Here is a 26,900-nt window from a genome sequence, read left to right as displayed (position 1 = left end):
CCACCTCCTCCAGTTAGTTGTTTAATTGTCCACCACCATTCACAACTGGATGTGGCAGGACTGCAGAGCTTAGATCTGATCCGTTGGTTATGGGATCGCTTAGCTCTGTCTATCGCATGCTGCTTACGCAGTTTGGCACACAGATAGTCCTGTGTTGTAGCTTCACCAGGTTGACACCTCATTTTGAGGTATGCTTTGGTGCTGCTGCTGGCATGCCCTCCTGCACTGTTCATTGAACCAGGGTTGGTCCCCCGGCTTGATGGTAATGGTAGAGTGGGGGACATGAGGTTACTGGTTGTGGTTGAGTACAATTCTGCTGGTTCTAATGGCCCACAGCCTCATGGATTCCCCGTTTTGCTAGATATGTTCGAAATCTATCCCATTTAGCACAGTGGTAGTGCCACACAACACGATGGTGGGCATCTTCAATGTGAAGATGGAATTTTGTCTCCACAAGGACTGTGCAGTGGTCACTGTCATGGACAGGTGTATTTGTGGCAGGTAGATTGGTGAGGATGAGGTCAAGTATATTTTTCCCTCTTGTTGGTTCCCTCACCACCTGCCGCAGACCCAGTCCAGCAGTTATGTCCGTTCGGACTCAGCCAGCTCGGTCAGTCGTGGTGCTACCGAGCCACTCTTGGTGATGGACATTGAAGTCTCCCACCCAGAGTACATTATGTGCCCTTGCCACCCTCAGTGCTTCCTCCAGGTGGTGTTCAACATGGAGGAGTACTGAGTCATCAGCTGAAGGTGGGTGGGGCAGGGGGAGTGTGGTGCGGTAGGTGGTAATCAACAGGAGGTTTCATTGCCCATTGTCATGCTAGGCCCCCACCTGCCAAGAATGAGGCACATTAATTTTGTCATGAACATTGATTTTAAACTGTTACAGGAGTGAAGAAAGGACTGATTAAACAAATCTGCCGTGACTGGAAAAGATATATGCATATTAACAGACAGTGTTTGGAAGGACAAATCAGCCATTCCCTGACACATTCAACCCACAATGGACTTTTGATCACCAGGCGTGGAAGGTGGGGGAGCTCACATTCCACATTGACTGCTAAGATGGCCGAATACACAAATGGACATCGTCAAACCAGCTAATCACATGACTAATCTGCTGGACAACCTGAGTTTTTTGAATTTGTACAAACAGTTTGGGCAGAAAGCTGTTTGCTCCTGGACTGAGAAGAACTCTCCTGTCTGCTCCCATCTCTTCCTCACAAGCCTCTAAATCCACTGAAGACACATGAACCCAAAGAGAGAAAAGTCTCCAAAAGTGAACAAGGTTTAAGAGAATACTGGGCCCCAATGAAAAGCAAGATCTACCTACAATCAAGGACTCTACAGTGAGCTTGAAGAACCGTAACAAAAACTCTTCAGATATTGCCTCAAACTTTTCCACTTTATTTTTCTTCTGATCTTTTCTGTCTCTATTTGCATGTGTGTATCGTGTATGCATGCTAGCGTGGACACGTCGTGTATCTGTAGGCGTTAACTGAATTAGAGTTTAAGTTCAAGTTTAATCAATTTCAAATACTCTTCTTTAAACCTAAGAAAGCCTAATTGTGTTGTTTCTTTTCCTTATATTTGGAAAGCGGTGAACAAGGATTCACCAAGGGGGAGCTAAAAATACGGTGTGTTTAAAAATAAAATCTTGTTACAGTAAGACCAGGTGATTGAAATTGTTTCCAAGCAAAAAGGAGCAAGATTTCAAAACAGGTTTTGTTGTGGTTGTGTGTGCTTGAATATTAACATGTCTGCAGCTGAAGCTAGTAGCTCTCCAAGCCAGGATGAAATAACTTGGGATAAGTTAAAAGCACCGTTTAATGAGGAGTTGAAGAAAATGGCTGAGCAGTGTGGGATCACTGTACGTGGCAAGGCTAGGAAGTCTGAACTCCTAAGGCTGGTGGCCAACCATTTTTCCTTTGAATCTGAAGCAGAAACAGCATTAGAAGCAGACTCCGACAGGGTATTGTTTGCAAAGGTACAATTGGAACAGAGGAAATTTGAATCTGAGGAGAGGGAGAGGGAAAGAATATTCCGGAAGGAACGCGAAGAGAGAGAGTTAAAGTGGCTTGAGTTAACTCCGGGGTTGGGGTGGGGGGTGCGGCGGGGGGGCGACAGAGTAACCCTAGTTAAAGCATGGCCAATATGGAGGAGCATAATTCAGGGCTGGGTACAAAACTGTTAAAACTAGCTCAACTAATCCCAAAATTCAATGAGGAGGATGTAGAAGATTTTTTGTGTCCTTTGAGAAACTGGCAAGATAACTAAAATGGCTAGCTGAGGCCTAGCCTCTTTTACTATAAAGCAAGCTAACTGGAAAAGCCCATGAGGTTTATTCCCTGTTGCCAGATGAGAGTTCATCAAATTATGAACTGGCCAAAAATGCTATCCCCAGGGCATATGAATTAGTAGTCGAAGCCTATCGCCAAAAGTTTAGAACCCTCAAGAAGCAAGCTAATCAAACTTATCTAGAGTTTGAAAGAAGTAAGCAGCTGGCTTTTGACCAGTGGCTGAGGGCTCTTAGAGCCATGAGAATCTCAGAGAAGTAACTCTGTTAGAGGAATTTAAAAACTCTCTTCCACTCTCCATAATGACCCATGTCGAGGAGCAGCGGGTCCAGAGAGCCCGGCAAGCGGCCGTCCTGGCCGATGAGTTTGCTTTAAATTATAAGTCGGTTTCCCAGGGGAGAACCTTTCCTAGTCATCTCCACAAATCCGAAAGGGACAAAGGGTGGGAAGATGAAAGGAACCCAAACAGTCCTGGTAGAGAAAGGAAAGCAGGAGACACTAGGGACTCTCCTCTAGCCAAAAAGGAAGGTGCTGTGAGCAAGAGTGAGACCCGGAGAGCTGTGTGCTTTCATTGTAATAAAGCAGGGTATTTAAGAGCTGACCGCTGGAAACTAGAGGGAAAATCTATAGGGTTAATCAGGGCACGCCCGCTCAGTGAAGACGGGACCCTGATGGAAAGCACAGCAGAACAAGCTGTGGCTTTAACTGCTGTAAGAGTGAGACCCAGGAAGACTACCGCTGCAAGTGCAGGAAAATTTAATAGGGTTCCTGAGGGTTATCAGGGTTTTGTGTCTGAAGGAAAAGTAACCCCATACCCCTCAAGTGGAGCAAGCAAGTCCTTAGTAATTCTCAGGGACACAGGGGCCACGAGATCACTTTTACTGGGAAAAGACCTGACTTTTCCCCCAGAGAGTGCAGTGAATACCAAAATGGTGGTGAATGATATTGGAGGGCAGTGTATACCTGCACCTGTACACCAGGTGCTCCTGGAGTGCGACTTAGTTTCGGGACTGGTGACAGTAGGGATTGTCCCTAGTTTGCCTGTGGACAGGGTTGACCTGCTCCTAGGTAATAATCTGTCAGGGGTGAAGGTGGTAGCCCCCCCAGTAGTGAAAGAAAGACTGCAGGACGTCAGAGAGACAGGGCAGTGGCGGGAGACGGACCCCTGCAGTTTCCCTGAATGTGTAGTGGGTCAGGCCATGATCAAACCAGCTCCCTCAGAGGACACTGCATTGGCACTGCAGGCAGATGACCATGAGGTCTGCCTGTCCGAGACTTTCTTTGGAAAGTTAGGAGACCCCGGGAATGAATTAAATGGATTTTCCCTAGGTGAGGCTCAGCAAGCCGACACAGTATTGTGAGAGTTAGCACACGCTGCACAGTCTGAAAGTGAAGCAGAGGGAGTCCCTGACTGCTACTATTTAAAGAATGAGGTACTGATGAGGAAATGGAGTTCTCCTCACAGATTAGCAAAAAATCCTCCCCCACAGTCAGAAAAAAAGCAAACAACCCATTCCCCGAAGTCAAAAGCATTTGCATGACTCAGCAAAGCACTGAGAGGTCAGGATAGACCTACTGACTCTTTTAAAAAAAACCTCAGCAGGAAAAAAGACCCTCGGCAGCTGTGGAAATGGGGAAATGGAAAGGATACTTCCCAAAAAAAAGAACCACATGTTTATTGGAATGCCAAAAAGGGGGCAATTACAGCAGCACTGGCACCAAGAGAAGACAGGCTGTAATAACTTTTAGGATTTATGAATGAATGGGAATGAATGAGAGAAATGCATGTTTTTTTCTGTATCTTACGTTTTCCTCTGGACCCTTTTAATGAAATGCACTTTTCTCAAATCGCATTTAATTCCGCTGGGTGTGGAAGTTGGGGGAGCTCACATTCCACATTGACTGCTAAGGTGGCCAAATACACAAACAGACATGGTCAAACCAGCAAATCACATGACTAATCTGCTGGACAACCTGAGTTTTTTGAATTTGTACAAACAGTTTGGGCAGAAAGCTGTTTGCTCCTGGACTGAGAAGATCTCTCCTGTCTGCTCCCATCTCTTCCTCACAAGCCTCTGAATCCACTGAAGACACATGAACCCAAAGAGAGAAAAGTCTCCAAAAGTGAACAAGGTTTAAGAGAATACTGGGCCCCAACGAAAAGCAAGATCTACCTACAATCAAGGATTCTACAGTGAACTCGAAAAACCGTAACAAAAACTCTTCAGATGTTGCCTCAAACTTTTCCACTTTATTTTTCTTCTGCTCTTTTCTGTCTCTATTTGCATGTGTGTATCGCGTATGCATGCTAGCATGGGCATATGGTGTATCCGTAGGCATCAACTGAATTAGAGTTTAAGTTCAATTTTAATAAATTTCAGCTTTTCTTCTCTAAACCTAAGAAAGCCTGTTTGTGCTGGTTTCTTTGCCTTATAATTGGAAAGCGATGAACAAGGATTCACCAAGGGGGAGCTAAAAACATGGAGTCTTTAAAATTAAACCCTGTTACAGTAAGACCAGGTGAAGGCTGAGAGGGAACCCTAGACACCTTTCTCACCTGGTCCTAACACCATGGGCTCCAGAGTCGATGTTGAAGACAGAGCAACTCCCTCCTGACTGTATACCACTGTGCCGCCACCTCTGCTGGGTCTGTCCTGCCAGTGGGACAGGACATACCTGATGATGGCAATGTCTGGGACATTTTCTATAAGGTATGATTCGGTGAGCATGACTATGTCAGACTGTTGCTTGTCTAGTCAGTGGGACAGCTCTCCCAACTTTGGCACAAGCCCCCAGATGTTAGTAAGGAAGATTTTGCAGGGTTGTCAGGCTGTGTTTGCCGTGGTTATTTCCGGTGCGTAGTTCGATGCCAGGTGGTCCATCCACTTTCATTCCTTATTGACTTTGTAGTGGTTAGATGCAACTGAATGGCTTGCTGGGCCATTTCAGATGGCACTTAAGAGTCAACCACACTGCTGTGGGTTTGGAGTCACATGTAGGCCAGACCAGGTAAGGATAGCAGATTTCCTTCCATAAAAGGGCATTCGTGAACCAGATGGGTTTTTACACAATTGACAATAATTTCGTAGTTACCATTAGACTAGCTTTATTTTGTTAATGCCAGATTTATTAATTGAATTCAAATTCCACCTTTTTTCCATGGTGGGATTTGAACCCATGTTGCCAGAGCAATACCCTGGATTATTAAATCTAGGCACAATACCACTATGCCACCACCTCCCCACTATATTAATCTACAATTCCTGGAGACTCCAGAGCAATTCTGGAGGGTTGACAACCCTAGGACATTGTGAGACCCAGAGTTCCACACCCCCTGCTCTGTAGATCCTGGAGCCACAGTGACAGTGACAGCAGGGTGGTAGGTCATTGCCTTTCCTCCCCCAAACCATTTTCGGGGTGTTTTCGTCCCATTTCCACAAAGTGCAAGAGCTGGAAATCGAGCCCAATAACTTCTGTAAGAGAGAAATGGCAGCAAAGTTTTGTTATGAAAGCAGGCAAGCATGACAAGATAAATGAAACTAACTGAGAACAGGACGTTTTGGGGAGGGAAGAACAAACTGAATCAGTTGCATCTTAAGCAAGATTTGTAACTAGAAGTAAATAGTTTTTTTATTTTTCAAGATCTGTATTTTTCAGTGTCAATAAGGTGTATAATAATTTTATCTTATGCCTGTCAGGATATATTGTTTCAGGTAACTTGCTGCATTAAAGTAATGGGTGAAATGTGTCTGTGCTGTAGCAGGACTACAGAAAGTCATTGGAAACCTGCCTGTGAACACTACACTGGGAAAACAACTAAAGTGAAAGAAGAACTACATTTTATATAATCAGGACAACCCTAGGCACCTTATAACCAATGGAATACTTTTTAGGTGTAGTCACTATAATGTAGAGAAACAGGGCAACCAACATGCACACAGAAAGCTCCCACAATAACAATGAGATTATGACCAGATAGTCTATTTTTTAGTGATGTTGGCTGAGTTGATAAATACTGGCCAGGAAACCAGGGGGAACTCCCCTGCCCTTCTTTGAATAGTGCAATGGGACATTTCATATTCACCTGAGAGGGTAAGATGGGGCCTTGGTTTAACTTCTCATGATGGCGCAACTGACAATGCTGCACTCTCTCAATAATGCATGGGAATGCAGCCAATGTCATGTGGGCCTTGAACCCACAATCTTCTAACTTAGAGATGAGGGTGTTACCACTGAGCCATGGCTGATATTAATCGTAGATGAAATTTTAAAATCAAATTAATCCATGGACTATAGAAAATAAAATCATTCATGATATGATTCATAGATTACATAAACTGGTGTGACTTCTGTTGCTCAATGCCACTCGGATCATCCTGCTGTATAACAACCCAACATATAAAGGGCACAGGAAGTGCTGGAAATACACAGCAGGGCTGGCAGCAGCTGTGGAGAGAGAAACGGAGCTAACATTTCAGGTCTGTGACCTTTCATCAGAACTGGCAAAGGTTAGAAATGTAACAGTCTTTGAGCAAATGAAAGGGGGAGGAGGGAAGAAGAACAAAAGGGCAGGTCTGTGATAGGACGGAGGGCAGGAGCGATTAAATGACAGAGATGTCATGGAACAAAAGGCAAATACAGTGCTAAATCGTTGTAGGAAAAGACAAAGCATTTGTCCAGAGAGAGTGCTAATGGCAGAATAATGTGTAAGTTTTACTGGGGTCCTCATATTTGAAAAAAGCTTGGTTAAAGTGGTGGGTTTAAGGGGGAACCTTGAAAGAGGAAAAAGAGATGGAGAGGTTTATAGAGAACATTTCGGAGTTTAGAGCCTAGGTGGCTGAAGGCACAGCCACCAGTGGTGAGGTGAATTGAGGTGGGGGATTTGCCAGATACAGGGGAATGGAGATTTCAGCGGTGGTGGCAGGGAGGAGGCACGAAGGGCTGGAGGAGGTTACAGATAGGGAGGGGCAGAGCCATGGAGCGATTTGAACATAAGGATGAGAATTTTAAATTGGAGGCATTGGGAGATCGGGGGCCAATGTAGATCAGCGAGGAAAGAGTTGATGGGTGAATGGCACCTGGTGTGAGTTAGGGCACATGCAGCAGAGATTTGAAAGAGATGAAATATACCAGAGGATGGGAGACTGTTCAGAACAGCATAGTTATATTAAAAACAGAGGTGGAGTGGAAATGTAATTCTACCTACAATGGTAACTAAGATTTCAGAATTGTTTCTCTTTTTGGCATATACCATCCCTACATGCAACTGCTCATTTCTACTGAGCCTGATTGACAGATTTTTGTTAAATCAGGGATATGGAACATCATTGGGCAAATGAAGATGAAATACAGACCAGTCATGATCTAATTGATTGACAGAACAGGCTCAGGGGCTGAATGGCCTGTTTCTGTTCCTATATTCCCTTGTACAGAAGAGGTTTAATTTTTATTCCCTAGGATAAGTAACATGCGATTAGCAACCTGCCATCTATGGTATTCAAATGAACAACAGCACTTTGCTGCTCCTCTCTGATTGTCTTTTCTAATCCTTTCCCTGAGAGGCACATGTAATTCTCTGGTCAAATGTTGACCTGAAGAGAGATATCTATTTGAGACCCTTCCCTTCCCACTCAGGTTCCTTCTCTTCTTTGTCAGTCAACCTTGCAACAAAAATCAACATTATTCTAATCCAACTGCCGGTGATTGCCATTGACCTCAGCTGAACTCCAATGCCTTTCAGGTTAACCGGCTAACTGTCACACAAAGACCACTGTTCAGACCCTTAAACAATGTTCGTGTTTGAAGACTGCTCCCTGCCTCTCCCACCAGTGCACCCTTCCAGAGCACAGATTAAAGGAATTCTGCATGCATACCTGAGTTAATAACCCAGACCAACAGGATCCCAATAAGCCATGAAAGCAAAGGTAAGAATTGCTTGCTTTAATTGCTTTTTGAGCTACCTAGAATTGACAGACATAACTTCTGCCGAAACCTTTTACTTTATTTGAGCATTATTTTCTGCCTCCCTGATGACAGTGACTGATTTCAGAATCATTCCTCAGCAAGAATTCAGCTACACACCTGATGGATGGATGGATATGCCAAAGACTTTGTGTTTAAAGATCATATAGCTGCCTGCTGAGAGATAACAGATGGTCAATCTTTCTCGCCATACCCCTCCCCTCCCACCCCCCAAAAGGTGAAATATTGGGGTCAATATTAACACAGAGCCAGCATCTGAGCAGCAGGGGGGGTGGGGGGTGGCGCAGGGGGGTGTTGGTGCGGGGGGGAGGACGAAAGCCAACACAAAAACGTGTAAGATAGTGGGATGTGAGGGAATGTCTGACTTAAACAGAGAAGCCTCATTATCATTTTATTTCCAGCTTTCGTGTCTCCAATGCACTTGAGCAGACGGGATACGCATCCCTACGATGTGATTTTACCTCAACTATTTAAAGGGCCAATGCAAAGTTAGAATTTGGAGGAGTTGCAAGTATTGTAAAATAGAAAGAAAAATGGGCAGATGGAGTCAGGAAGGGCAATGAGGCGTCCCTTGTATTGTGGGGTGCTAGGCTAGGATTGATGTGTTAATCCCCTGTAATAGCAATAAAAAATGTGCTGTTATGAAGAAGAAGGCATGGCTAGAGGTGGCTGAGTCTGTCAGCAGCAGGACTGCAATGCCCCATACTTGGATACAGTCCAGGAACTGGTTTAATGACCTAACCAGGTCAGGAAAGGTGAGCTCAGTTGAAGATTCACACATCCTGTAGTGCATTGCTTCTCCCTCTGTCTTACCAAGCATACTCCATTACATCGCTCCTCACACCCACTCAAGTTTCAGCAGCATCCATCCATCCACTTCAATGCACTTCCTCACCTCCCCCTTTCTCCATCCACCTCTGCCAACTCATCCCAGTCCTTACATAGAAACATAGAAAAAATGAGCAGGAGTAGGCCATTCGGCCCTTCAAGACTGCTCCACCATTCAATACGATCATGGCTGATCATCCAAACTCAGTAACCTGTACCTGCTTTCTCCCCGTATCCCTTGATCCCATTAGCCCTAAGAACTATATCTAACTCTTTCTTGAATATATTTAATGATTTGGCCTCAACTGCTTTCCGTGGTAGAGAATTCCACAGGTTCACCACTCTCTGGATGAAGAAATCTCTCCTCATCTCAGTCCTAAATGGCTTACCCCTTATCCTTAGAATGTGACCCCTGGTCCTGGACTTCCCCGCCATCGGGAACATCTTTCCTGCATCTGATCTGTCCAGTCCTTTCAGAATTTTGTAGGTTTCAATGCAATCCCCTCTCATTTTTCTAAACTCTAGTGAATACAAGCCTAATCGACCTAATCTCTCTTCATACATCAGTTCTGCCATCCCAGGAATCAGTCTGGCGAATCTTCGCTGCACTCCCTCCATGGCAAGGTCTCTCTTTCTCTCTCTGTCTCTCTCTCACGCAAAGTTCCAGGGACCCATGGAAGTAACTTAAGCCTCAAGACAGAAGACCCCTGTAGCCTTCTGGTACCAGTGAAAAATGTTTCAAAGTGTGCACTGGGCCCCAACGAGAACTGAAAGACTTACCTTCAATCAAAGGCTTCACAGCAAAACTAAAAATAGTAACTGAATTCCATCTTCTCCTTCAAACTTTCCTCATTTAATTCTTTCTGCTCCTTTGTATCTATTTGTGTGTTTATTGCGTATGCATGCTAGCATGGTTGCATCGCGTATTTTTAGCAGTTTTAACTGAGTTAGAGTGTTAAGGTTAATAAACTTACACTTTTCTTGTTTAAACCTGAGAAATTATGTAAAGTGATCCCAACTCAGTCAGCTCCCCCCATTCTCAGAATATGTCCTCAAATAGCACAGCCAACATGTTCCTCAAATGCATTCCAGTGGTACTCACGATACATCTGCCAGATTGTCACCCTCACCACACGCACTACCTTCATCTGATGCACACATGACTTAAAGACACTCATTCATCTGTTGTGCCCCATTGCAGGAGAAGAGAGTGCAAAATACAAAGGAAAGGGATGGAACCAGAGGTGGACTTTGAAAATCATCTAGTTGACATCTGCAGAGCAGGAGACCCTGGAGATAAACAGGAAGTCAGTTTCCCTAAGCATTGGAGATGGCAAGACTTGGCTTTCCCTGCTGCATGGAGACAGCATTAAAATCTCCCACCCACATGTCATACAAGACTAAATCATGTTGACTTGATTTCAGCACCACATGAAATATGATTGCCTTAATCGTGCAGAATTTCAACATTTGTACTTTCCTGTGACTAAATCATATTGGTCTCTTCTCTATTCCAGGGCCACTATGCCAAGAAGAGCAACCCGTTCCGTTTGTGGACAATGTTTCCACAGAGGAGCTGATTCCTTCTGAGAGTGCACTATCACAGGCCACATGCTTACTAGGCACTTCGGTGGGTCCTGTTAGAGGTTTTGTAGGATCTCACCTGGTGAATCACAATTCACAACTGAGCACAAACAGAGAGTGATGGTAGGAACAGCTGTGGAGAGTTAGAGTGTTTGCTCATTCTGGCTATTATCATCACAGGGGAAGTTTGCATACCTTCCAGCCTATGCAGCTGACGGTGAGACTCTCGCTATGTCTTCAATAGTGCCCTGGAAGGAAACCGGGCCAAAAAATTTGAGGGTGGTGATGACTTTCACAGCCACTGGAAGTGTGTGGCCACCAGCTCCAGCAGGTAGCAGGTCTTCTTCTAGGAGGCTGCAAATGTCTCCAACTACTTGACATGACAATCTCAGCCTTCAGAAGCACTGATATTTCGAGAGGTCAAGGAAGCTGAGCCACTGTCTGTACACCCTGTTAACTGGGTAAAGCCTCCTGCCACCCTGACCCTTTTGTTGATCAACTCTCTGTTGTCCACCTCCAGCTCCATTCACAGCACACCCTTGCTGCTATGATTGCTGATTGTCCCCCTCATCTGAATTCTAGTCTAAAGCAGCCACAATGCTACCCATCCTGATTTTGTGTGTATGAAGGCCTCCAAAATATACAAGTAAGTCTCTCAGAAGTACTGTCACCAAACCGTTTCCCAGAAGGAACTGAGAAAGCAGCTGCAAACATTGAATCTTTATTCATTTCAGGACTTCTGACCTTTAACCATCTTGATAATGTACTGATCAATCTCACCTCTGTTTCACTGCCGAGTTTCTCAATTTCCCAGGAAACATGGGCAGAAAGTATTAATTTCAAATTGCTGCCAACAATTTCGGTGAAGCACTGTTATTTTAATATTATGATGATAGACCCGCCTCTCCAGAGCGGATTACTCAGATGCCCGAATATTGGCCCTCTCTCACGCATTGTGGCAGGCTAAAATTTCCCCATTCTGTCTTTGTGAGATACTCAACTGGAGACTAGACTACCCAAAGTGAAAGCAGACAACACACAAAACTGCAGACAACCCCTAAATTTAATTGATTCGATAGTGTAGATAGAAAGAAACAACCTCCTCTTGTGGAGAAGTCCATTAAAAGGGGGCATAACCTTAAAATTAGAGCAAGGCTGTTCAGGGATGATGTCAGGAAGCATGTCTTCACACCAAAAGTAGTGGAAATCTGGAACTCTCTCCCCCACAAAGCTATTGAAACTGCATATCAATTGAAAATTTCAAAGTTGAGATTGATAGATATTTGTTAGGCAAAGGTATCAGAACCATGATCTAACTGAATGGTGGAATAGGCTCAAGAGAGTGAATGGCCTGCTCCTGTTTCTATGCGGCAAGAGAGTGTGAACAGAGCTTCTGAAACAAGTAAGCATTGGGGAGGTTAAGTCCCTCAGGCTTTAATTAATTAAGACAGACAAACATACAACAATATTGGACAGGAAAAGACTAGGCTGCCCCACACAAATGTGATGCCCGATGCATTACAATAGACATTTCCTACCCGCCCAGGTCCAATTAACTGGAAAGTAACTGCTATGGAAAGATCAGTTAGCATTTGTGAAGAGAGAAACAAAGTTAACATTCCAGGTCAAATAACTTTCATCAGTTTCCTTTTTATTCTAAAACTCTAAACAAATATCTTCAGCTTTTGCACCATTCCCTGTATTATCCCAATATTCTAGCGTTGTAATGGAATCTTTGATTAATGCTGCCACCACTCCTCCCATTTTTCTACTCTGAATGTTTTACAACCCGGAATGTTCAGCTGACAGTTCTACTTTAGGGTAGGCTGTTATGTTCTGATGAAAGGTCAAAGACTTGAAATGCTAACTCTGTTTCGTTCTCCTTAGATGCTGCCTGACCTGCTGAGTATTTCCAGCATTTTCGGTCAGATTTTCATCTTCTGCAGTATTTTGTTGTTATGCTATGGGTAGATACCTGTTCAATCAATGGAACATAGAAACAGGAGTAGGCCATTCAGCACCTCGAGCCTGTTCTGCCATTCAAAGAGGTCATGCTAATCTGCGACGTTAACTCCATATACCCACCTTTGCCCTGTATTCTTTAGTACCTTTGGTTAACAAAAATCTATCAATTACAGGTTTAAAATTATCTATTGATCTTCAATTGCCATTTGCAGAAGGGAGTTCCAGACTTCACCCTTTGTGTTTCACTAATTTTATTCGTGCAAGTTCTGGCTCTAATATTTGGACTATGCCTCCTAACCCTAGACTCCCCAACCTGTAGAAATAATTTAACATTTGTGCAAGAAAGCTACAGTCTCAAATTATTCTAAGACTACATACCTTTCTCTAGCTCTCTTTTTTTATATTTGACTCTTTAATTCATATCAGGTCTTAATTTAGTCAATCAAAATTAAAAGACTGTAAAGCATCTCAATTTAAAATAACGGCCCCGTGTAAATGCTCCAAAACTGAATTCTTTGCTTTCAACCTCCTTCGTGCCCATCTCCTCCGCCCCTACATAGGGTTTCCAACCCTCTAGGATTGTCCTGGGAGCCTCCAGGAATCAAAGATATATCTCCTGGATATTGCTGGGAGCTACTGGGGGAACAAAATCACCAGGGCATGAACAAAAATTGTGTGTCCTTTTCCCATTTTCATTGAACTCTTGTGTCTAATAATTATAAAAATATTGGAGATGGGAGAAAATGCTGTTTGATAGGGTGTTTGGAGGTGGGAGGTCATGTGATGAAATCCCCAGTAATTTATTCAACCAGATGTTGATGATGATGAAGTTTACTTTCATGACATAGCTAAGGTGCACACCAAGATGTTATTTTCACCTCAGTTTACATACATCGCGACCATAAATTAAAACTTGGTGTGTTTGACCTAGATCATCACTGCCCTTTGTTTAGATTCCACATGGATTAATTTGATATGAAGTCAATGTGAATAGGACCAATGATAACACTGTTTAAATGAAGAAAACCAACAAAAAGGCATTCATGGTGTTTGGTTTGCACCTTAGGACGGTAGCTTGAAACCAATACATGTGTTGACCCTGCTTTTAGCAAAGATGTTGAGATGGGGGTCTGGAGCCTGCACTTGCCGGCAGAACGACTAGCTCAGCAGTCTTCCAAGAGGCAGCCTCCTAATCGACTGCCTCCGCTCGCTATCCTACTAAGGACAGTGGGCGGGGTCCCAATGCTGCTGGCCAAATCAGAGGGCCAGCGTCTCTAGGAGCCTCGGCAGCCTCCCCAGGAGTGGTAGGCACTGCTGAGGCAGGTCAGAGAAGGCGTAGCTGAGCTGTCCCCAGGCAGCTCCTCCCTATTTTCCAGGAACCCCCAACCTCCACCTCTAAGCCCGCCACCACGGGACCGGGAACATTTAGCCCTTTGTGTAAAGAAATTCGTCCTAAATCCTTCATTTAATGTGTTAGTGCCCATATTATATTTATGTGCCCTTGTTCTGGATGCACAAGTGCAGCCACAAGTTGAATCAGTTTCTCCATATCCACCCTGTTAAACGCTATCATAAATTTAAAGGCTTCTATCAGATCTCCACTTAGTCTTCTCTTTCCAGAGGAATGAGCTCCAACTTGCTCAATCTTCCCTGATGGTTATATCCTCTCAATTCTGGGATCATTAGTGTAAATCTTTTCTGCACTTTCTCTAGTGCTTCAATATCCTTTTTGTAGTATGGTATCCAGAACTGCAAACAGTACTCCAAATGTGGTCCCAACCAAGGTTGCATATATATTTAACATTACCTCCCTGCTTTTCTTGTTCATTCCTCTAGAAGTTAACCCCAGTCCATTGTTTCCACTTTTTAATGACCTAATCAACTTGTCTTACTACTTGTAGTGATCCATGTACCTGTATCTGTATTCCAAGATCTCTTTTAATCAATCCTCAGATGGGTAATTAAATCGGGTATCTCCCTGGGAAGAACAATAATGGTAATCCATCTCTTTCCCTTCTGTGTGGTTATTGGCAGCTGACAGTACAAACACTGGCAGAAGTAGGTGGCCAGTTTCACAATAGTATTTGAAGAATTGTTAGAAAAGATTGGAATGTTACTTTTGGCCCAGGATGTCAAGAGATTTGAAAAGCAGTTAGGAGAGCTCTTCACAATATAAAAGGGAACATTACAATAGTAAGCTGCTTTTTCATTCAGCATCAGCAAGTCTATCTGGGCTGTGGCAGTAGAAAATGTTTTCATACTTCCTTGCTGTTTTTACAGTGTTGATTTCTCCCCTTAGCTTACCTCGACAGAATTATTTTTGGCCAAGATAGAAAGAAAGACTTGCATTTATATAGTGCCTTTCATGACCTCTGCAGCTCCTAATGCTGTTTACAACTAAGTACTTTTGAAGTGCAGTCATTGTTGTAATGTAGGAAACATGACAGATAATGTTTGCAGAGCAAGATCCCACAAACAGCAATGTGATAATGCCCAGGTTATCTATAGTGATGTTGGTTGAGGGATAAGAAAACCTGCGGAGAATTTCTCTGTTCCTTTATGTCCACCTGAGCAGGCAGATGGGTCCTCAATTTAATGTCTCATCTAAAAGATGTCTCAAATTTATTGACCTAGTTGCCTAGTGGATGCCCTTGATAATGGTGCAGACATTAAATAACTGGTTTCCAACCTCTGGAAAACTGCATCAGCAAACTTCCTCTCTGGTTTTAGTCTCTGAGGAGTATGAATATAATTCTATGAGGGCTCTAGTCTCCCTCATGGCATTCACTTTCTGAATTCAAAAAAGCTTGAATGAAATAGTTTTAGCTTCACTGACAATTCCTATCACATTGGCAAAACGTCACAAGGATGTAACTTTCCAAGTCATCCTAGTGATTTTCCATTGGGCTTGCAGACCATAGCTCCAAGGTCCTCTTGGTTCTTCTGTTAGACGTTTCCTGTAAATTGAGATAGATTATAATATCCTCCCTTCAAAAACAATTGGCCCAAATTCATCAAAAGGAAGAATTTGCATTTGTTATGATCCAAGTGGAGACGACCATCAAATCAAAAGAATCAAATCCACTGACTTTTTAAAAATCTTTCATGGGATGTGGGTGTTGCTGGCAGGCCAGTATTTGTTGCCCATCCCTGATTGCCCTTGAACTGAGTGGCTTACTAGGCCATTTCAGAGGGCAGTTAAGAGTCAACCACATTGCTGTGGGTCTGGTGTCACATGTAGGCCAGACCAGGTAAGTGAACTAGATGGATTTTTGCAATAATAGTTTCATGGCACCATTAGCTTCCAATTCCAGATTTTTAATGAACTAATTGAATTCATTAATTTATTGAGTTTTTATATTCCACCAGCTGCTGTGGTGGGATTTGAACCCATGTCCCCAGGGCATTAGCCTGGGTCTTTGAATTACGAGTTCAGTAACATTACAAGTACACCACTGTCTCTTCCTGACTGACCCCAATTTAGGAAACGAAAAAATCAAACAGACAAGATTTCACTTTTATAAATTTTACTTTAACAATCAAACCAAAACTAACATAAATTAAATTTGAACTAACAGTTAAATCATGGTCGACATATGTTAATTACATGTTAATTATCAGATGCAACTAAGATATTCCTTATGAATCCTCTGAGTGGTCCTAACAACAAGAGAGTGCTGAACAATCCCAAAGTACATTAAAATCAAGAACTTACTCAGTTAGTTTTCCAAGTTTGGTCCTCCAGGATGCAGATATGGAAGTAATGATGTCCAGTCAATAGCGAACAATGCAATATTCCTTTTTAATGGTTTGGTCTTGTTAAACAACCTCTTGAACAACATTGATCTTGCCCATAACTGAACTGATGGCATGGTTCCACTGAAAACTCTTTAAGTCACCAAAGACAGCTGCCATAAGTCATATCCGCCAATGGTCAGCTCTCCGAGTTCAATTTTCTCAGCCTGCAGCCTATCTTTTTAACAGAATTGCCAACAGCTTCCAGCTTGTCTCTTTGAAACAACAGCTGGCTATTTTGCTTCCAACCAGAGTATTCTTCTAAACAGAAACCTGAGCTCCAGTCACATGTCTCGGGTCACACCTCTGATCATACGAATGTGTGTCTTAAACTGGCTAGGACCAGTTTTGTCCTTCCCAGAACTCTCTGGAGCTTTCAGTTTCATTTCCAGTAAATGACAGTTTCAGAAAAAAAAAACATAAGCTTTGAATTTATGGGGAGGTGGTGGTGTAGTGGTATTGTCACTGGACTAGTAATCCAGAGGCCTAGGCTCTGGGAACATAGGTTTGAATCCCACCTCAACAGATGGTGAAATTAATAAAAATCTGGAATTAAAAAGCTAGTCTAATGTTGACCATGAAACCATTGTCGATTGTTGTAAAAACCCATCTAGTTCACTAATGTCCTTTAGGGAAGGAAATCTGCCATCCTTACCTGTCTGGCCTACATGCGACTCCAGACCCACAGCAATGTGGTTGATTTTAAATGCCCTCTGAAATGGCCTAGCAAGAAAGTTAAGGGTAATTAGGGATGGGCAATAAATGCTGGCCTAGCCAGCGATGCCCACATCCCATGAACGAGTAAAAGAAAATCCAAGTCAACAGGTCAGCTGTATAGAATGCAGTCTGCTCACAAAAACCCCATCACACATTTTTATAGCACTTTCCACAACCTCAGAATATCCCACCTCTGTACATTTCACAGACAATGATGCACATTTTGAAGTGTAGGCACTGTTGTGATTCAGGAAACATGGCAGCTAATTTTCACGAACATACGAATTAGGAGCGGGAGTAGGCCACTCAGCCCCTCCAGCCTGCTCCACCATTCAATAAGTTCATGGCTGAACTGATTACTCTACAATTTCCACCTACACCCTTGCTTATCAAGAATTTATCTACATCTGCCTTAAAAATATTCAAAGACTCTGCTTCCACCGCCTTTTGAGGAATAGAATTCCAAAGACTCATGACCCTCTGAGAGAAAACATTTCTCCTTATCTCTGTCTTAAATGGGTGACCCCTTATTTTTAAACAGTACCCACTGGTTCTAGATTCTCGCACAAGGGGAAACATCCTTTCCACATCCACCCTGTCAAGACCCCTCAGGATCTTATATGTTTCAATCAAGTCACCTCTTACTCTTCTAAATTCCAGCAGATACAAGCCTAGCCTGTCCAATTTTACTTCCTAAGACAGCCCGCCCATTCCAGGTATTAGTCTAGTAAACCTTCTCTCTACTTCCTCCAATGCATTTACATCCTTCCTTAAATAAGGAGACCAGGACTGTACACAGTACTCCAGATGTGGTCTCACCAAAGCCCTGTACAGCTGAAGCATAACCTCCCTACTTTTGTATTCAATTCCCCTCGTGATAAACAATAACATTCTAATAGCTTTCCTAATTACGTGCTGTACCTGCATACTAACCCCTTGCGATTCATGCACTAGGACACCCAGATCCTTCTGCATCTCACAGCTCTGCAATCTCTCACCATTTAGATAATATGCTTCTTTTTTATTCTTTCTGCCAAAGTGGACAATTTCATACTTTCCCACATTATACTCCATTTGCCAGGTCTTTGCCCACTCACTTAACCTATCTACTTCCCTTTGTAGCCCCCTTATGTCCTGTTCACAAGTTATTTTCCTACCTATCATTGTGTCATCAGCTAATTTAGGAACTATACCTTTGGTCCCTTCATCTACGTCATTTAAATAAATTGTAAAAGGTTGAGGCCCCAGCACAGATCCCTGTGGCAAACCACTCATTACATCTTGCATAGCAGAAAATGACCCATTTACGCCTACTCTCTGTTTCCTGTTAGCTAGCCAATCTTCTATCCATGTCAATATGTTACCCACTACACCATGAGCTTTTATTTTCTGCAATAATCTTTGATGTGGCACCTTATCAAATGCCTTCTGGAAATCTGGAAGGTCCCGCAAACAACAATGAAATACATGGCCAGATAAACTGTTTTAGGTTTTATTTGAAGGATAAATGTTGACCAGGAAAACTCTTTTTTGAATAGCGTCATGGGATCTTTTATGCCCACCTGACAGGGTGGACTTCCTCACTTCCTCAGTACAGCATTGAAGTGTTAGCCTAAATTTTGTGCTCAAGTCTGTGGAGAGGGGCTTGAACCCACAACATTCTGACTCAGAACTACCAAGACAAGCTGATTACTTCAGTCCTGTGTATATACCTGGGTCTCAGAAGACTGCATTGTAGTTCAGACTATTGGAGAGAGTTAGGAGCAAACCATTCTTATGATGGGTGTTTGGGAAATTTTGCACACCTTCTTAATCCTTAACAAAAACTCCAGGCCCCAAATACCAGCAATCAGCAGTGACAAAAACTGCTGCCAACTTCTCCAAAATAGTTAATGGTTACTACAGGCTAATGGAAGACATTTACTTTGAAAGTTGTGTTCACTGACCAAAGTAAATATCTAGCAGCAACCGGATATTACAGGATAGTTCCATGTAGTCTGCATAAAATGTTTGGAAGCTTGTCTTTTTGTTTAATTTCCTGACCCTGTGTAAAAAATGCTTTCTTGCTATGTCTCTAATGTTAAGTCATATTCACATTAGGGTTGCCAACCCTCCCAGATTATCCTGGAGACTCTATGTATTAACCATTAATCTCCCAGAAACTGCTGCAAGCAACCCAGATGAATTTCATAGGAGCATGGGAGAAAACAGCCCTTTGAATAACAAAGAAGAATTATGCAATCAGGTAAGGAAGAATTTGTTTGCTTTCCAATTGGCGTGGGAAGGTGGAGCGCCATGAGTATGGGCGTATCATGTGACCAATGTTGGAATTGTGGTTAAAGGAGTGAAACCATGTGATGAAGCCTCCACAGTTGGCAACCCTAATTCATCTGTGCTACATTTACTGCTCTATTTCTTCCAGATTCCTCCAAACTTGTCACTTTGACCTTCCTGTTCACCCAGTCAGTCTATTCTGATGGGAGGAGAGCTTGGGATGTGAATGTTCATGTTCCACTGAGCTTCCTTTGAGAAGATCTCTTGTTCAGAATTCTCATGTACCTCTGCTTCTGTCAACCTCCATTGTACACGTGCTGAAGATTTGTTTGTGCATTTCTTTCTCATTCAAAAGAACTTCTGCCTTGTTTCCTGTTTTAGAGTTACCAATGATAAACAAAGTCTTTTTCTCCTTTGATTTTGTTTAAGCATGTATCAGGAAATATAAATGTTTATCCCTTTGTTTCAAGACAATAAATGTTTAAATATTAACGTCCTCACACAAAAGCAGACTGAGAAGAAGCTGATTCACAATTAGTGAAGTTGGTGCATTAAACTCCAATCTTTTTAACTGTAAATTGTATGAGGTCAAGTTTGACTTGTTTAAGTTCATGTTGGCCAGGCTGAAGGAAGTTTCATCTGTTCATTAAAAAATGGTTTATAATGTCATTATGCATAAAGGTTTTGTCTTTTGACTCATTCTCTCACTAAAGATCCTTACACTCCAAGAGCATATATTGGAAATATGCAAGCACACTGAAAATGGATTTCCTACTGTTTTAAATTAATGGTTGGAAAATCACGCCCAAAGATCGTCCTACCGGAAAATCAGAGGCAGAAAATTACGTTGTTTTCTTCTGAGGAAATCTCCACTGATCCGTGGCATTGCTTAAGTCTTAGAAAAGACTGCAAAATACAATGTATTTCTGGATAGATTTAATCTCAGGAATTAATCATTGTTGTTATTTGTGTTAAATTTTATGTTATGTTATGGATATTGTGACAAAGGCTTATGAAAGTTTTTCTGGTCTAGAAATTTGTATAAAAATATGTGAACAGGAGTATGCCCCTCGAGCCTGTTCCACCATTCAACTACATCATGACCATTTACCAGGCATTGAACCATTTTCCTTGATAACCATACCTAACAAAATTCGATCAATATCAGTATTGAAAATTTCCAGCATCCACTGTATTTGAAGGGAAAGATTTCCACTAACCATTATGTGAAAAAGTGCACCCTAATTTCACTTCTGACGGGTCTAATTTTACATTTAAGATAAATACCCCTTTGTTCTGGATTCTCCCATCAGAGGAAATTGTTTCTCTGTGTCTACTGTATCAAATCCCTTTATCATTTTAAATACCTTGATTTCACTCCCGAGTGGCTGATCACTAATTTTAAGATTGTGCCTTCAATTACAGTATGGTTAATGGTCATGGAAGACCCCTTAATGCTTCATATGGCATTCCTCTCTCCATTTCATTGCAAAAGAAAGAACTTACATTTATATAGCACCTCTCAAGACCTCAGCATGTCCCAAAGTGCTTTATAGCCAATTAAGTATTTTTAAAGTGTACTCACCGTTTTAATGCAGGAAACACAGCCTCCAATTTGCGCACAGCAAGCTCCTACAAACAGCGATGTGATAAATGACCAGAAAATCTGTTTCAGTTGTTGGTTGAGGGATGAATATTGGCCAGGACATTTGGATGAACTCACTATTTCCTCTTCGAATAGTGCCATGGGATCATTTTGTCAAATTATGTTTGGTAATACTCCTGTGAAGTGCCGTGGGATATTTTACTATGTTAAAGGCACTATATAAAAGCAAGTTGTGGTTATTTATATCCACCTGAGAAGGCAGACAGGTCTTCGGTTTAACATCTTCTCTGAAAGGCAGCACCTCCAACTGGAATGTCAGCCTAGATTATGTGCTCAAGTGTCTGAAGTGGAACTTGACCCTGCAGCCTTCTGACTGAGCCAAGGCTAAAACTCAGTTGCAGTGTTAGACTGCTTAGGTTAAACCAGTTAGCCTGTCCACTAAAACAGTTGGCAGAGGAATTCCATTCAAGAATGTTAAATGTTTACCAGCTGACTCTTCAATTTCTGTATGTTTGTGTCTAATATAGATAAGGATATTGTAAGCAGAATAAATTGCTGCTAACTAGATCATTAGATTAGAGATACAGCACTGAAACAGGCCCTTCGGCCCACTGAGTCTGTGCCGACCATCAACCACCCATTTATACTAATCCTACACTAATCCCATATTCCTACCAAACATCCCCACCTGTCCCTATATTTCCCTACCACCTACCTATACTAGTGACAATTTATAATGGCCAATTTACCTATCAACCTGCAAGTCTTTTGGCTTGTGGGAGGAAACCGGAGCACCCAGAGAAAACCCACGCAGACACAGGGAGAACTTGCAAACTCCACACAGGCAGCACCCGGAATCGAACCCGGGTCCCTGGAGCTGTGAGGCTGTGGTGCTAACCACTGCGCCACTGTGCCGTCCAGACAGGTATGAAGATAAGCCAGCCAATAAGGTCACACTGATTCTTCAGGTGCGATTGGTGCTTAGTGCAGTTAGCTGGTGGCTGATTGATGGAGCCACTGGTGAATCGTCCAATGGTGTTGTTTCACAATCAGACCTCATTAACATACCTGCTTATTGTTACTCACCCTAAAGGCCTGCTCGGGTCTGTAAAAAAAAATCCAATCCGAGCCTGACAGTACCACATCCGACCTGAGCCCGACCCAGCCCCAGTCCTTTCATTTTATCCCGCGCCCGACCCAGCCCGACCCGACCATCAGTTTGCTTACCTTCCGTTTTTCACTTTCTTGCTGATCTGCGCAAGCTTAAAATAACTGTAACAAAACCACCTTTCTAGTCCAAAAATTAAATAACAGTGGAGCCACTTACCTGTGATAGAGCGTGTCCGACCTGGCCCAACCCGAGCCCGAATGCCAGACCCAGAAGTGCAACCCGACCCGACCCGAACTGAACTCGACGCATGTCGTCGGGTCCCGTCGGGTTCGGGTCGGGTAGCAGGCCTCTAATTCACCCTGAACAGTTGCTTGGTGTCGTTCTGTGGTTCTGGTCAGACACATAAAACAAAAATAACTTGCATTTATATAGCACCTTTAATGGAGTAAAAAGTCCTACTGTGCTTGTCAGGTGACTCAGCAAGGAAAAAGCTATCTCTGGGTGTGGGATGGGAATTGCAATCATGGGAGGGCAGAGCCCTAAACACACCAGCTCCACTGAGCCCCACAAAACTAATCTTAAAATTTAGCTATTCGGTCCTCTTCTGCCATACCACCAGGATTTACTGAGCAGAGTGCCCATGATCCATTAAAGGGTTAGAATACCATCAGGGTCTTATCTATGCTATTGAATCCTACAATACAAAAGGAGGCTGTTCAGATCATCACTTCTTTGAATTATACAATTAGTTCCACTCCACCGCCCCTTCCCCAAAGCCCTACAAATCTTTCCTCTTCAAGTATATTTTTCAAGTCTGTGTCGAATTCCTTTTAAAAATTACAATGCATCTGATTCCACCACCCTTTCAGGGTGTGTATTCCAGATCACCACACTCACGACATAAAACAAAATTCTCCTTCTCTCCCCAATGGTTCCTTTGCCATAGGACCCCAAGTTGCATAGAATTCTGCCTGATTCCGGTTGGCACCTGGGCTGCCCAGCGGAAGGCCTCCGGAAAAATGGCAGCAGAGTGGGAATGGGGCAGTAAGTCCACAACCTCCATTTTAACAATGCCCCTTACCCTGTTTCTGCCAGGCAGGGGCAGTTAAAATCTTTCCCCTATTTCCTTTACAGTAGTTTTAAAAGTTGTCACACCTTGTTTGCTTCCTATAGCTTTAATCTGAAGAAACTGGCTTGGGCAGTGAGTCTGAGGAATTTGTAGCATCTTATGTACTGAATGGTACAAAGTGCGTTGGTCACTTCATATCATCAAATAGTGTCGCAAATGATTTAATCAGGACTTGAAGCAAACCTCGCTAAAGTCCAAGTCAGCGTGGGTACTTAACACCACAATATTAACAGTCAGATTTTCTATTAAATAGTTGGAGCTGAATTTTCACCACATAAGCAGTTAACAGGAGCCAGGTCTGTTTTTTGGGTCAGAAACCTGCCTCCAGTAGGAAACTGATTAAAGTTCAGATTTTCACTGAAGTGATATGGAGACAGGTTTCCAGTCCACTTACAGCCAGTGGGGATGGAAATGGACGTGGGTCAGATGAAATGCGGGACTCATTTAGATACCCCACGGCAGCCATCACTTGAGGCTGCTGATTGTTCTGAGGGAGAGATCTGCGGTTTGTGCAAAAGTCTTCCACAGCACCAGAGGGAAGCGAGATGTCACAGGGGAGCCAGAAGCCTGACACCCGGGGCAGAGAAGCCCCTCGCTTATTGATGCCAACCTGTATCTAAGGCTGGAGACCATGAGGGAGAGGAGGGAGGTGCTATTCCCAGAAGATGACAGGAGGTGGCCACCTTGTCATGAAGCAGGGACACCTCTTTGTTCAGCGCCATCTCCCTCTGCCTCCAGTTCCTCCTCTTCTCTTACCTCCTGCTCCTCCCCTGATGAGCTGTCTCCTTCCAGGGCCTCACCGTCCTCAAGGTCCACACCTCTCTATAAACATATTATGGGGTACGCAGCAGACCACCACACTAATAGAGACCCATACAGGAGGGTATTGGAGGGCACCACCCGACTGCTGCAGGCATCAGAATTGCATCTTCAGAATCCCAATTGTCTACTCAATGGTTATCCTAATCAGCAGGTGGCTCTGGTTGTATTGGCTCTGTGCATCTGTCTGGAGCTCCTGCAGACAGGTCAGTAGTCATCTCTTCAAGGGATTTCCCTTGTCCCCTAGCATATGTTGATCCACTTTTGGGGGTTGGAGTGAAGATCTGAGGCAGCCTGGATTGGCAGAGGATGAGGAGTCATGGCAGCTGCCAAGAAACTGAGCACACACATGGAGGTTGCAGAACACTTGAACCTTGAGGGAGTTGTGATGGAATTCATGGTTTTGCGGGACCAGTGGGGAGCATGTGCAAGGTGTTGTCTGAACAGATAACTTGTCGAATGTTTTGTTAGTTGCACTGACCCTGGTTACAAAGATTGTTTTTTTTAGACTGACCCCAACTGAAAGGGAAACCAAAACTGCTGGTTTCTGGGGAAACAGAGACTGGTTGGAGCCATATCAAAAAGAGACAGAGCCATCCAAGCTCAGATCACGCAGGGGTGCAGTGCAGGCAAGCTGAAGAAACTGAAGGCTGGATCCAGGAGCTGGCTGCAGCTGTTTCTTTTACTTAAGGTAATACTGGTGGATCCACGCCATCAAGACTATCTTGAGCAGAGCTGAGGATGTTCGAGAGTAGTGCGCTATTGGAGTTGAAGGGGAGCTGCCGTTGGATGAGAACCGGTGGCTGCAACTTGGAAGAAAGGAGCTAGCGAATTACCTGAGGAAGTTCAGAGCTTTGAAGAACTTTGTGGATGTAATTGCTGCCATATATGCTGAGTGGACTGCCCAGTAAATCCATGAGATCTATATTTGTTTTATCTGATGGTTAATATGTAATTTGTAATATAGATATTGACCATCATTTGTCTGTTAATTATTTAATTTATGTTGATTTTGATTTGATTGTTAAAGTAAAAGTTATAAAAGTGAAATCCCATTTGTTTTTTTTATTGGGGTTGCCCAGTAAATTCAGTTATTTTGGCTTGTTGATCTCCACGGGGATCATAACAGAGTGGAAGCCCTTCCTGTTGATGGATCTCACTCGTTGGTGACTGGGTGCCTTGATGGTCACATGGGTGTAAACGATGATGCCCTGAACCTGGGGAAACAACAATGGGGGCAAAATCTCTTAATTACCGGCGCCGGAATCAGTGCTTGAACCTGACACACCGCCTGGTGTCAGTATTTTCGTGGGCCCCCCATCCCTGTTCCCATCTTCGGGAGGTCCTGAAAATTCAACCCTTAATGCTCGCCTTGGACTTAATTGTGAACAGTAAGTCAAAACCAGGTTAAGGCAAGTGAACACTAGCATGGCGAGGTTAAAGCTAGCTGTCTTGCTAGATCTTTACAAATGTTCCATCCATTGGGCTCCATAAAAATTCCAATTTATACCACATTGAATAAACTTTATAACTTTGAACAAAAAAATTATAATTTCGGTCTTAAATACTTCTCTGCATATGTCTGCTCTGGCTGTGCACTCAATTACTCTGCCTACTGCTGTCCTTTAGCAAATTAATTAATCTGCAAAGAACCTTCTGATCAATCACATAACTTAGAAATATGCATGCCTTGAGGACAGATCATCACAGAGTATTGACCCTTCCTTGACAGTACGGCTGTTCTTTCCGTTACTACACAAAAACACTACATCCTCCTCTGTAGTTTAAATGAGGAACAAAACAGATTCAATCTTTTGGGAATTCTCAGTTCCTTGCTTTCTCTTTTGATCCAAACTCACTTGTAGAAGAGCGGTGTGATGTCCTCGGGACTTGAGTGAGGTTTAGCTGAGTTTGGTATAGGATATGAGGCAAAATCAGACAGACAAAGAGTGCAGCAGCTGAACATGAAGGCTTGTCCTTTTATTCTGTCTTAGTTTCACTTTCTCCCTGCTAGCATGTGTGTTCTACTGCAGTCTCTAGAGTACATAATGCAATTGCAATTTCAAAATACTACAACACTGTAAGTGAGAGCCTCAATGAAGGACTGGAGACGGAGAAAGGGAGACACACTGAAGGATTGGGAATGTAGGGAGATGCAAACCAGGAGATCGGAGGTCCTCATACCTGCTATAATCACAGAAATTCCTGGAAACCTAAGGAATATCTGCTTAAATATCTCAATGCTAGTTAACTCTTTGCAACCACTTTGTTTTGTGGCCCATTGGTTTCCCAAGAAACCAGCAAACCACCAGGAAGAGTCTAATATTATAGTTTGGACCACAGAAATTCCTCTGCGGCATTGCATTTCTCCTAACATTTAGCCATGGTTCTTTCCTCTAAAAACATCATGTCATTCCAGCTCTGCTGTGGAGGATAATTTCCTTGGCAAAGCACATGAGCAACTAAAGGTTGATCAAGGAAGAACGGGGGAGAAATTCATTCACTCAATACCAGGATGCAGATTTCAGTATGTGGAGAGACTGGAGAAGCTGGGATTATTCTCTTTAGAACTGGAAAAGTTAAGGGGAGATTTCATACGGGTCTTCCAAATTATGAAGGGTTTTGATAAAGTAAATAAGGAAAACTGTCTACAGTGGCAGAAGGGTGAGTTACCAGAGGACACAGGTTTAAGATAATTGATAAAAGAACCAGAGGCGAGCTGAGGAGAAGTTGTTTATGCAGCAAGTTGCCATGATCAGGAATGTACTGCCTGAAAGGATGACAGAAACAGAT

General features: G+C 43.1%; 1 protein-coding gene across 1 annotated transcript in view; it reads right to left on the bottom strand.

Annotated features, from left to right (window-relative positions):
* Nucleotides 1-21,341, bottom strand: part of nkd2b (NKD inhibitor of WNT signaling pathway 2b) — a 242,074-nt gene extending 220,733 nt beyond the window's left edge. The window contains exon 1 of the mRNA XM_068055646.1: nt 21,028-21,341. The gene's annotated coding sequence lies outside the window, so the exon portion shown is untranslated. The remainder of the gene's footprint in view (nt 1-21,027) is intronic.
* Between the last annotated feature and the right edge of the window lie 5,559 nt (nt 21,342-26,900).

This window comes from Heterodontus francisci, chromosome 2, assembly GCF_036365525.1.
Source record: "Heterodontus francisci isolate sHetFra1 chromosome 2, sHetFra1.hap1, whole genome shotgun sequence".
Lineage (NCBI taxonomy): Eukaryota > Metazoa > Chordata > Chondrichthyes > Heterodontiformes > Heterodontidae > Heterodontus > Heterodontus francisci.
This window is presented reverse-complemented; position numbering and strand designations above follow the sequence as displayed.